At 40.7% G+C, this 11,344-nt stretch overlaps 1 long non-coding RNA gene across 1 annotated transcript in view; it reads right to left on the bottom strand.

The window, feature by feature from the left end:
* Nucleotides 1-688: 688 nt before the first annotated feature.
* LOC121897244 overlaps nt 689-11,344 on the bottom strand; it is a 58,493-nt gene continuing 47,837 nt past the window's right edge. The window contains exon 5 of the long non-coding RNA XR_006096208.1: nt 689-1,453. This is a non-coding gene — a long non-coding RNA (uncharacterized LOC121897244). The remainder of the gene's footprint in view (nt 1,454-11,344) is intronic.

Here is an 11,344-nt window from a genome sequence, read left to right as displayed (position 1 = left end):
AAATGAATACTCTGTTGTTCATCATATCATCATCATGGCTTATCAATAATTCACTGATGTAAAATTGAGAAATTTTGAAATAAGAATATGAAAATGTTCTTCCATGAGACCCATTGTATTAATTGATGAGTTTTACAGCTGTTGGTAGGCATATTAGAGATATTAGAGAGAGGCTAGCTGATTCGCCTTACTTCCAGTCTTTATGCTACGCTAAGATAACTGCCTCCCTGCTCCAGGCACATACTTAAAGCACCGACATGAGAGTGGTATCGTTCTTCTCCACCAACTTTAGACAAGAAAGCAAATAAGCGTATTTCCCAAAATGTCAAACTATTGCTTTTACTCCTGTAGTGTGAAGAGGTTAAATAAACCCCAGGCTAACATTTTACTTTGGGATGAGAATGTGCAGTGCATTGTGGCATTTTAAGTTATAACCACTTTTTGTGTTGTTGGCATATTCATGTTGTGTTCTGTCTACTCAGCTTTAACCTATAATACCGTGTGTTCTAAGGTCATGTGAGGTTTACAGACTGTACAGGCCAGTTTATCCAATCTTTTGGTTTACATATTAATTAATAGGTTTAGAATGTATAACTTTTTGCACATTGATAATAACCACACATTTTATAGATAGAGACTGATGTAGCCTAGTCTTGCACTTTGCATGATTAATCTAATGCTGTTTAGTTTGTAGTGTGTGCATCAGTCTTTAACTTACAGATATTAATGGTTTCAGTAGAGGTGCTACTCAGATGGATCAAATGCAGTCGGCATGTAAATAGTTACATATGTACAGACAGTACATATCAGTAAAAGTAATTTATTAATATAACATATTTTGCATATAGTCTCATTCCTATTTTCTTCTGAAATACATTAAAATAACTCCAACTGTAAGCATTTCCAAAATCATGTTTCCTTTGAAAAGGATGCAAATACATTCCCACATGTAAAAAAAAGTTGATGTGTTTTTAATTTAATGATGAATTGTATTACAAAACATACAAGAAAACTTATCCCTGAACCCTGAGTGAGGAATCCACATTCTTCATTTTATTGCTCAATGCATGTTGGTACAAGAATGTTCCCGCTCAGTGTTCAGTTGCCCATATCGACTGTTCCAACAAATATCCACAGCTATTATTTTCATAAATTCTCTCCCGTCGAAGAAAAACACACACATTAAATCTGGTCATTGTGTGTGTTCAGGTTTGAAGCCAAACTTTATGTAGAAGTCTGTTCCAACCACGCTTCATATAGTAACTGGCAATGCATTACCAAGCATAAATCATTAAAAATCAAAAATAAATAAATCAAGCAGTGTGCGGACTTTGACATTATTTTGTACACAGCACATGTTCATAATATGCTGTGGTCTTCTGTCTTGATTGTGGCACGCATGGAACAAAAGTCAATTATCTCTCCAGCATGGAAAGGAGCTTCTTCTCCATGGCTGTGTCAAGCAGAGATGTGATCAGAAACACAAAAAGAGAGGGAAAAAAAGAACAATTATTATGGTTTATGGAGGAATTGTTATTTTCCATTAAAAATGAGTAGGAATGCCCCCCACAAAATAAATCCCCAGAAACCCTGCAAAAAGTGATTATTCATCAAGTTGGAATAGGTTTTTGTTTAAGAATGAAAAGCACCCATGCTGTTTTTTCCAGGGTAATTGGGGATGTCTGTCTTGGGTGGTCACAGCCACCTGTGACACCAGCTCTTTACCTCACAACTTCGCATGTTTATCTTCTGTTGTGGTTGGAACTGCAGATGATATAAGCAGTGTATTCTCAAAGCATGATGTGGTACAGTTAATGACACTCAGGATAAACTGAATAGGGATTTAGGATGACAGGAGAACTGGCTCAAAACTTGAGCCTCTCCTCATGCTTTCTGTGTTGGCAGAGCTGTTCGGAGTCACTAAATGGGAAGAGGACCTTCATGCAAATGACCTGATGTGAATAGGAAGTGGCTCAGTGTGCCTCTTGTTTTTGACACAAACAAGAGTGTAGTTCTTTTGTGTAGGTGTTTTTGAGATGGATGGGGTGGCTTGATGAAACAAGGAGGTGCATGTGTAACCGGAAACTGAAAGTGAGAAGAGTGGTTATTTAGAAGAGGAGCTAATTGAGTGTGGTTTGGAGAAAGTGTGGGTACACTATATGAGTAGGAGCAGCTGCTGAACCATTGTGGACTATGTGCAAAGCATGGTAAAAGATATGGAAAAAGACAGTTAATACATCATTTTCACTCTTTCTAGACTTCAAAGTATTGTTGATGTACTCTGGAATACCCTCCAAGTTTTTTATGGATTTTATTATTAATGTTGCTGATCACAGAAAATGAAAAAGCTGATAAATATCTATAATTTATGAGGCAGTGAGGGATTTGGGGTGCCCATGATAATTTACATCATTTAATTATCATGTTGGAAATGCCAGTGGTTTCACAAAAACTGTCAGAATTTCACATCCAACTCTTTCTATGAAGAGGCTCTGTGAAAGAGAGCCATGCTACTTCATTCATTTGCTGGACGCTCCCACTCGTCCTCCTGTATGTGAAAAGCATTGTAGGGGGGCAGCAGAGCAGAAGTAAGATGTGTTTTGTTAGTTGTCTGAAGCCCTGGGGACCGGAACCGCATAAGCTCCCCATACTATGCCCTGGATTGAGAAAAATAAATCCATTTGTTTCTGACAAACATTTTGTCATTAAAAATATGAGATAGAAAAACAGAGTCTGCTGTGTGTGCCTTCTTCTAAAGCAGCTATTGTTTGGGTGTCAGGATCATTAGTTCATTGGGATATATTCTGCAAGCTAATGCTTCTGGTCTAATTCACACTGGGAGCGATTCAGGGCCCAGTTGGGAGGAAAGACAGTCGCGAGGTAAAATGACCACTGACATCACAGAAAATGGATGTATACATCTGCCAAGGCCATGTATCAACTTTATGCAAATTCACCATATGATTCTGCTATTTACAGTTCACTGGCGAGACATATCAGTACTTTCGGAAACCAGTGAAGCTTCAATTGACTCCAAAGAGGATGTGAAGGAGTCACTGCCAGTTTTGATTAACACAGATTGAAGAGAACAGAGAAGACAGGAAACTGAAAGAGTGTACACACAAATGGTGGTCATTGACTTCCTTGTCCTCTGAAAACCTATAAGGATTTGACCCAGTAAAGTAGGTCAGAACAGGTCAATCCTCCAGAGTGATTTCCTCATTGGGCTGACAACCCCTTTTACTATCTGCTGTAAAGAGAATTTATAATGGTTGACTGTTTAATTGAATGGACCTAAGCCAAAGGCATATAAAACAACTTTTAGTTTAGATTTTTTGGTGGTGCTTTTTTTGGCGCTTGCTGAGAGCAACGTTGCCTCATGCCGGCTGAAAATGACAAAAAAAAAACATCCAGTCTAGATTGTAAACAAAGCCATTTTTTCTCATTTTCTTCAATGTTTTGTGAAGTGACAAAAGCCCTCCCAAATTCCTTTGAATTAGCTCCAATGTTCTGCCTCCTAGTAATTTGTAACTTTGGCAAAGTGACACCAGAACGTTCAGATCAGAAGCTTGGCCTCTCAGAGACAGGACATATCAGCAAGAGGGAGGTAAGGGTGGCAAAAAATAAATTACCCAAATGAAGGGATGAAATTAAAAAAACAAGGAGTCAGAGGTCTTGTGAGGTGATGCCTGAGATTAGCCAGATACCAAGTGAGAAGAAAAGGATTGTTGTCTTCCAGATGCCGCACTTCTCTCCAGTTGAGGAAAGGGATGTTTAACAGTCCCATGGATGATGGATTATTCTGGGGCAATCCTTTAAGTCTTGTTTGTTATTCCAGGATGTGAAGGCTTTGGTTAAGGTGATACGAAAACATGGATGTACTACTGTGCTGTAAACATCCCTTAGCAGCCCTTGTAGACAGACATGCAATCAGTCTTTGTACCATGATAATTCAGGTTTATAATGTTACAAAGTCTCAACAAAGCAAAAAAGCACACAATGCATTTAAACGCTGCCCACAACACAGCCTGCAGCAATTAAGAACGTATAGTCTTTTTTTTTTTTCATGTGATCGCTTGGAGTGGTGTGTTCCTTTAACTTTGTTTTGACTGCTTGTCTTAGTGAAAGACCATCATTTGGAGGTTTCTCATCATCTGTTTGATATTAGTGGTGAGGAACACATGGCCATTCAAAGGCAGAGCCCTGTGTGACATCATAGACCACAAGGCAAAGTGGGGATCGTCAAGACCCCAGACTGAGGACTCTGAACGCTACCTGACTGCCTCCATCCATCTGCAACTGCATTGTCCAAATAATGTGCCAGCATGGGTCTGTCTTCCTGATGCGTGCTTAGGGTTTTGCAGAACTGTGTGCTGTCTGTTTTGCACAGACAGTAGAGATATGAGAGGCTTTTTTCAGAATATTTTCAGTGTCATATCACTGACAAAATAGCACAATAAACTTAACTAAAGTAAACTGTTAAATAGCAAAGATTGTGCATGATGATTAAATGGAAAGGAAAAACACAGGCAAGATGCAACAGATTTTTAATTGAGGATTTTTTAATTACATGACACAGCCAAACACCAACAACAATATACAGTACAGACAAAAGTAACATGTACACATATGGACACATACATGGCTACATATGGCTCTGACTGAACAGGTTCAAAAATGTACATTACAGATACTGTAAATAACTACTGATTAACAGATAGTGAAGTGAAAGTTCTGACTATATATATAAGCAGACAAGACATTAGCCTGGGGAGTAATGACGTCCAATTTGGCGTGCACACCTGTTTATGTTGGACCGGGGCAGTAAGCGGTGCTTGTAAAATATGAGCGAGGTTAATACTTATGTGGTGACGCCCTCAGGCCTCACAGCTACAGTAAGGACAGCATCAGCAGTCTGAGAAGATGGGATGGGTCTAACCCCAGGCACTGCTGTATTTGAGTGTCTGTGTTCATGTGTGTGCAAAGATCACTGTAGATTTAAAAAACACTAAGCATTTTTTTTTGTCTGCTCACCTCACCTCGTGTCTGTCTGCATGCCACTTCTTTATGTATGAGTGTGTGAGTCTGCGTCTGCCTGTGCGTGTGTGAGACAGACACATCCCTATGGGAAGTGGGTTTCTACGTGGAGACATTTGGTGGAGGGAGTTCGAGGACAGCCCACACGCGCTTTTGTGCTGCTTAGTGTCCAGTGGTTGGCTAGGCCACGGCTTCTCCTTGAGGTTATTTTTCTCCTCACGTTTTGTTTTCATGAAGTGAGGTCGGGGTTCTAAAAGCAGACTCCACCTAGGGAAAAACTACAAGACCCTTAAGGGTCCTTTTCTTAGCACTTCACCCCTCACCCTCTGTATGAGATAATGCAGAAGACAAACATACTGGAAGAAGCAAATTTAAATTTTCACCTGTAAAATTATATCTTGGAAATACATTTTTCATGGCCTATTGCCTTTAACATATACTGAGTTACAGTATATTTCCAAGCATGCTCAGAAAACACTTTTTCTATCTGTTTTCAGTAAACTGAATTTGCTATTCCATTTTAATGCTGCAAATAATAAACTAAAATTTGCAAAGAATTAACTGAGTCCAAACCATAGAAACTCAGAAAGGCTCCAAGTGCTGTACTGTAAATGATCTGTTCTGATAAAACAACATGCTACACAGCTGAGACCACAGAACTTGACACTCCACAGCTGCCATTTGGAAAATATTGGCATTTTCAGTGTTTTTGTTAACTTATACAGCACGCAAAATCATCAACATGTTCAAGAAATTAGTTATTTAATGATTTGCTCACTTCGAAGCACCTCATTTCACCTCTGGTTTGGAGTCTTCTGACATAAGAGGCTTAGTTAGCTACTGTAAAACAACCAGTTGTAACACCAGCAACAAGTCCATTACTCTTTTGCTCCACTAAAGCGACATTTTAGAGTCGCTTCCAAAGAATAGTCCAGGAATAGTCAGCCCCAGTATACAGTCAGTGCCAGTGTATCATCCTTCCCTGTCTAGCCTGTGGAAAGACCAGTGGTGGAGGTGAAGAGGTTCCATGATGTGGGTCATATACATGGAAAGTTCTGCTGAATCCTTTGCTTTTCCATGGGGATGGAAGGTCACCGGAACAACACACAAACAGCTCAAGCTCAACGTGTAGCTAAGTGCGCTGTAAGAAACACTGGGCCCTGTTGTTCAAACCAATTATCTTACGACTTTTAATGGCTTTTTCTGCTGTGTCAAACCCAACAAGTACTCAAGATTTTAAGTGTTTGTGGCAGGTAATGATGAGCAGCATGGTGACAAAGTTTGCTTAACACAAGCAAACTTGTCCATCTCCTGCTCTGAGAGTTGATGGCTAACTCAGTCTGTCAGCAGAGCGCACCGCACGGAAAGCAACATCAGAGAAACTGGTTGCCCAGTGCTTGTATATTTCTGTCTACATCTGTGTCACTGGCTGGAAGTGGGCTAGTGTACATGCCTTTGAATATGTAGGGCATTGGACACCAGCTCCATGTGGTTTGGGAGAAGTTAAAGGCTGGTTGGGGCTTTAATCCGCCAACCCTCCTCCCAATTTTTCCCCTCTTTTTCTTGTCTCTGTGGGTCCTGTTTCCCCCCACCAGCTCCCCATCTACCACACAGGCCCATCAGCACCCGGCTCCAAAAGACCCTCATCTCCTCGCCTGCCCCCACCTCTTCTGCCTCCATACCAACTGGGCCTTGCCTCGCCGCAGTCCTGACAACCTAATGGCTGATGGATGCACCGGGGTCACACTGATGATCTAGAGAAGTCCTTTGGTCCATCATTGAGCCTTTGATCAACATACTTAACCCTTTCTTCCTAAGAACCCCCCTCAGTGGATGAGAATGTGGGGAGATTGAGTTACACAGTGCTAGGGAGCGGGTAGGCTGACATCCCTTTGGTAACACATGTCTTTGTTTAAGGCAAAGCTCTGGCACTGACAGTCCTCTTCCAAGCTCCTCTCCTTCTCTTAATACCCCACCAGAGTTACCAGGGAAAAGATCCAGAGAGGAGATCTAGTCCACAAGAAAACCTGTAGCTTTTACCAATTGACCTATCCAGTTCCTCAGTCAACCATGCTGACAACAAAAAGAAAATGTATCCACTTTATTCATCCACCTAATGAAAAATGAGAGAGATACTTATAATTATCCTTTCTGCACTGCAAAAGGGTAAAACAATGCATTTCTTGCACAATTTTAATTAAATTCAGCCATTTGGAATTAACTGTTACAATACTTTTACATCTTAAGAGTTTTTACTGCTGTCATAGTTTCGATGCTTGAGCAATACACAATGAGTGGAAAATATACTGGAAGCATGTTCCATTAGTCAGTTTCTGTCAGTAATATGCGTAATCATTTTATCTGCAGTACAGGCAGGTGCAGGTGTCAACTTGAGCAGTAACCACCCAGGCACCAAAACAAACACAATGTTCTTTGGCTGCAGAAACTTGTGTGCTACCACAAAGTAATGTAATTCAGAGTTGCTTCTTCGAAAGAGGGTACAGGTTTTGTGTAAAACCAGAATTTGCTGTTTGTAATTATTTATAGTTCATCTGAACGATATTTTCAACCCATTCTGTGAACAGCTCATGTTTTTTTAACCAATTAACTTTGTGGTTGTGCGTAACACGACTATGAAGTGCCATATGTGTTGTAAATCTCATACGAGGATAAAAAGGCAAAATGGTTCATTATATAGTGTTAATCAGGTCCTTAGCTTTGAGTTCTATAAACACAACAAATCAAATTGATGTTCTCACATTAGCAAAATAAATTCTTTCGTAAGAGTTTGCTTGGTGGTGATTTTCGTTAGCCATTTACAATATATGAAATGAAATGTGGTTTGAAAGAATAGTTGCATAGTATGTTCATTTTAGGATCACCTTACCAGGATTCGGATATGTTCTATCAATTAGCGGGCTCGGGCACAAAGCAGAGGAAAAATTAATATGTTTCTAATTCTGAGTATCATGGTTTCTGCATATGGACCTGTATATAATCCTTCCAAAGAAAACTTCTACCCTTACATTTCTCTGTTTTATTGAGCTGAATTGCAATAAAATGTAATCCACAAATACATAAACGCATTAGACCTCATTGGGAAGTGCTATTAGGTCTGTCTTGGAGCAGCAGTAAAATCCATTTTTAACTCCTGCCAGTTTGCCGGCCTACGACCTGCAGTTACACCTCTCATCACTCAGGCCATTAAAGAATACTGCTCGCTCCATGTGGTGTAAAAGTGATGGGGCACACAGACACACAGGCCGCTTCTGTCCTGTCATGTCCCAACTGTCTGCTTGGCTTTCTGTGGACTTTTCCCATGTGCCCAGGTTGGTGAGGCAACAGCAGCTGTCAGACGGTGGTTGTTGGCAGGGCGTGGTGCCTGGCTAGTGGGTCTGACCAGACACTTGTGTTGCCGGGCTGAGCCACGGGCAAAGAGTTGACCCCAAATCCTGCCTCAGACTACTGGTTGACGTGCTGTGGTTGTCGGGGTCCATGACAGCATGGATGAAACTCGATGGTGTGTATGATCTGGACTTCCTGGGTGTGCTTGGTCGCATCAGGATTGGCTAATTCTGACAGAAGATGTCTGGACTTCTTTTACATGTGTATTCATCTTTCTTTGATTAAGTTTTTATAAGTTGGCTAAGTAACTTCACAGCTAAACAAACTGTGATTTATGACCCACAGTAATCCTGTTCTTGGGTCACATCCCTTCTTTTCTCTTTCCTAAAATATGCTACTTGAAGTTCCCTCACAGAGATCTTTAGATCTGGCTGAAGAATAAATAGCCAACACAGCTTGAAGCAGAGTTGGTTTGAGAGGCATATGAGTGATGACTGTCCCTATGGCAACCTCCTCATGTTTTCAGTTTGAAGCTGACATCTCAATAGATCCTGTTGTGTGCTGATATGTAGGGATAGTAAATGTTATAAGTGTATGAGGTGAGTTATTAGGAAGTCTGTTAATTACAGGGGTGGGATGAGGTATAAATCTTGCAGATTAGAGGCTGGATGTATAAGAAAAACAATCTGCAAGCTCAACACTTGGTACTTTAGAGGCCCAGTGATGGCAGTGCTGGATAGCCACAATGTCAAGACATGGCATGGAAGATTCAATTATCAAAGTCAAGCTGAGTCTGCATTTAACTGAAACTGATGAATGTAGATTTATAAAGTAGGTGGGGGGGTGGCCATATCCAGTAAAGGAACCAGTGCAGTTAATTACATGTTTTTCACTTGATATTGATATACAGTACTGCCAAATATTCAAACCCAAGAAAAACTGATTGGAAAATTCAAGGTGCCAAACAAGCTTAGTGTTCAGCTCTACACTATTTCAGAATGTCAAGCCTGTAATGGTCACTGCAATTTGTGGCATTCTAAGCTGCATAAACCATGGCAGTCACTCATTCATAGTCTGCACAACCATAACTTAAAGGATAATATTGGTTTATTCCAACTTGGGTGTTATGTTGGACATTTGGCCGCCATTTCTTTTGGTTATAACAACACTATGTAGTCATATTGGCATCACTGCAATCTGAGGACATGGTGACATCACTACAACGAAATCTGACAGGGCAAGAAACAAGCACTTAGACAGGTTGTCAACAAACTAAGAATAAAGACAAATTGTCTACTGTAAACCATTTTATTTGGGGGTAAAAGTGAAAGTGAGCACACCCAAAATGTTGGTAATAATCCTTAATTGTGAAAAGGATCATCAGAAACTGTCATAGATGTTTACAATGGACAGTCAGGGTAATAATTTTACTGTTTTCCTTTGTTTTCTCTTCTAAATAAGTTTGGATAATCTGGTTTTGTTTTGGTTTTGTTTGCTGTCCTGTCGGACTTCTTTATAGTGATGTTGCTGCATTCGCAGATATTAATAATGAACTTGGGAAGTACAATGTTATTATTACTGATAGGAATAATGGCTAAAACTATGACAATAAGACTGATGTTGTAATAAACTGCAATTATCCTTTAAGTTTGTGTGTGTGTAAATATTGGAATCATTTTTCTAATTTTCTGTGTGATATCATGAAGTGATGTGTAGGTTTGATGGCTGTGAGGTGTCAAATGGGTCACAACAGAGGTGAAATAAAGTGAAAGAGGTACACAAACAAACACAAACATTCCTAATGGGTGAGAGCAGGCGAGCCTGGGTAATGAGAACGGGTCAGGAGGGAGGCTGATGGCTGGAGCTGGAGGAGCTGAAGAGACAGGTCTAGAGGTTGGAGCATTCATGCACAATGGGCCATGAGAGGCTCCTTTCTCCCCTGTGGCAGGCCCTTTCACAGGTTCCTCCTCCCCAGCCCTGAAAAGGACCCAACATGCGTCCCCAATGCCCTGTCAGTCCACTTTCCTTTCCCATCATTCCCCAACAGCTGTTTCTGGGTGGCGTTGTGTCATTATTTGGACTCATTTACTGCCCCCCTGCCTGTGAAGAGCTTGGTTTGGTTAGGGTTGTTGTGGTAGCTCGCTCACATTTGGTTTCAAATATGTTGCATGTAAGTTATTTGATGGTTTGGCTGTTGACAAGCGCTGGTTAAGCTAATTTGGGTGCTCAGAGAAAAAAAATAAAAGGCCTCCAATGAGACTGAACACTAGTACATTTTTCAAAAGTGACATATTTTTTTCAGTGCTGCTGTTTTGACATTGTAGGGATGGTTTCCTTTAACCATAATATAATGTTGCTGGCACAAAATGTTTGAAAGAGATATTTTCTAATTATGACTGGGGAACATAATCTGTGATCAGATATCAAATGAAACCAACGTGGCATGTTTTCGTGTGGAGAGAAAAACTCCGCTCTGCAATTTTGGCGAAGCAATAAGATGTCTCAGACACTCACTGACACTCGCTCTGACTCGAAAAGACAAGGCACCATCTACCACAGTAGCTCTGACATTTTCTGGGCTTTGGATAAACAGGTGCACCACCGCGACCCTCATGGAAAGAGTCTTATGTCTATGTCTAACCCACTATCACTCCCAATCCACATAAAGACCTTGTGGATTGTGCAGGAGTACACTCATAGATACGTGTATCACGTGAGAAAGTGATATGGCATACTGTTATGGTTCTGTGCCAGAGGAGCTATAGGAGAGCCACGTGTGGTCATAGTGGTGAGGGGAGGCCTCACAATGTTGGCAGGCACGTGTGTTATACTTCACCAGATGCTGTTTCCACTGTCATTTGTTTGAGGCAATTGCAAATTTGAGTGTCTACCTGCTTACATTATGACCAGAGTCCAATAAACTTTCAGTACACAGTGTAAGTCAGATTGAGTTTTACTTTGA

This window comes from Thunnus maccoyii, chromosome 5, assembly GCF_910596095.1.
Source record: "Thunnus maccoyii chromosome 5, fThuMac1.1, whole genome shotgun sequence".
In the NCBI taxonomy this organism is placed as follows: Eukaryota; Metazoa; Chordata; class Actinopteri; order Scombriformes; family Scombridae; genus Thunnus; species Thunnus maccoyii.
Note: the sequence above shows the minus strand (reverse complement) of the source record. Positions and strands in the feature narration are given on the sequence as shown.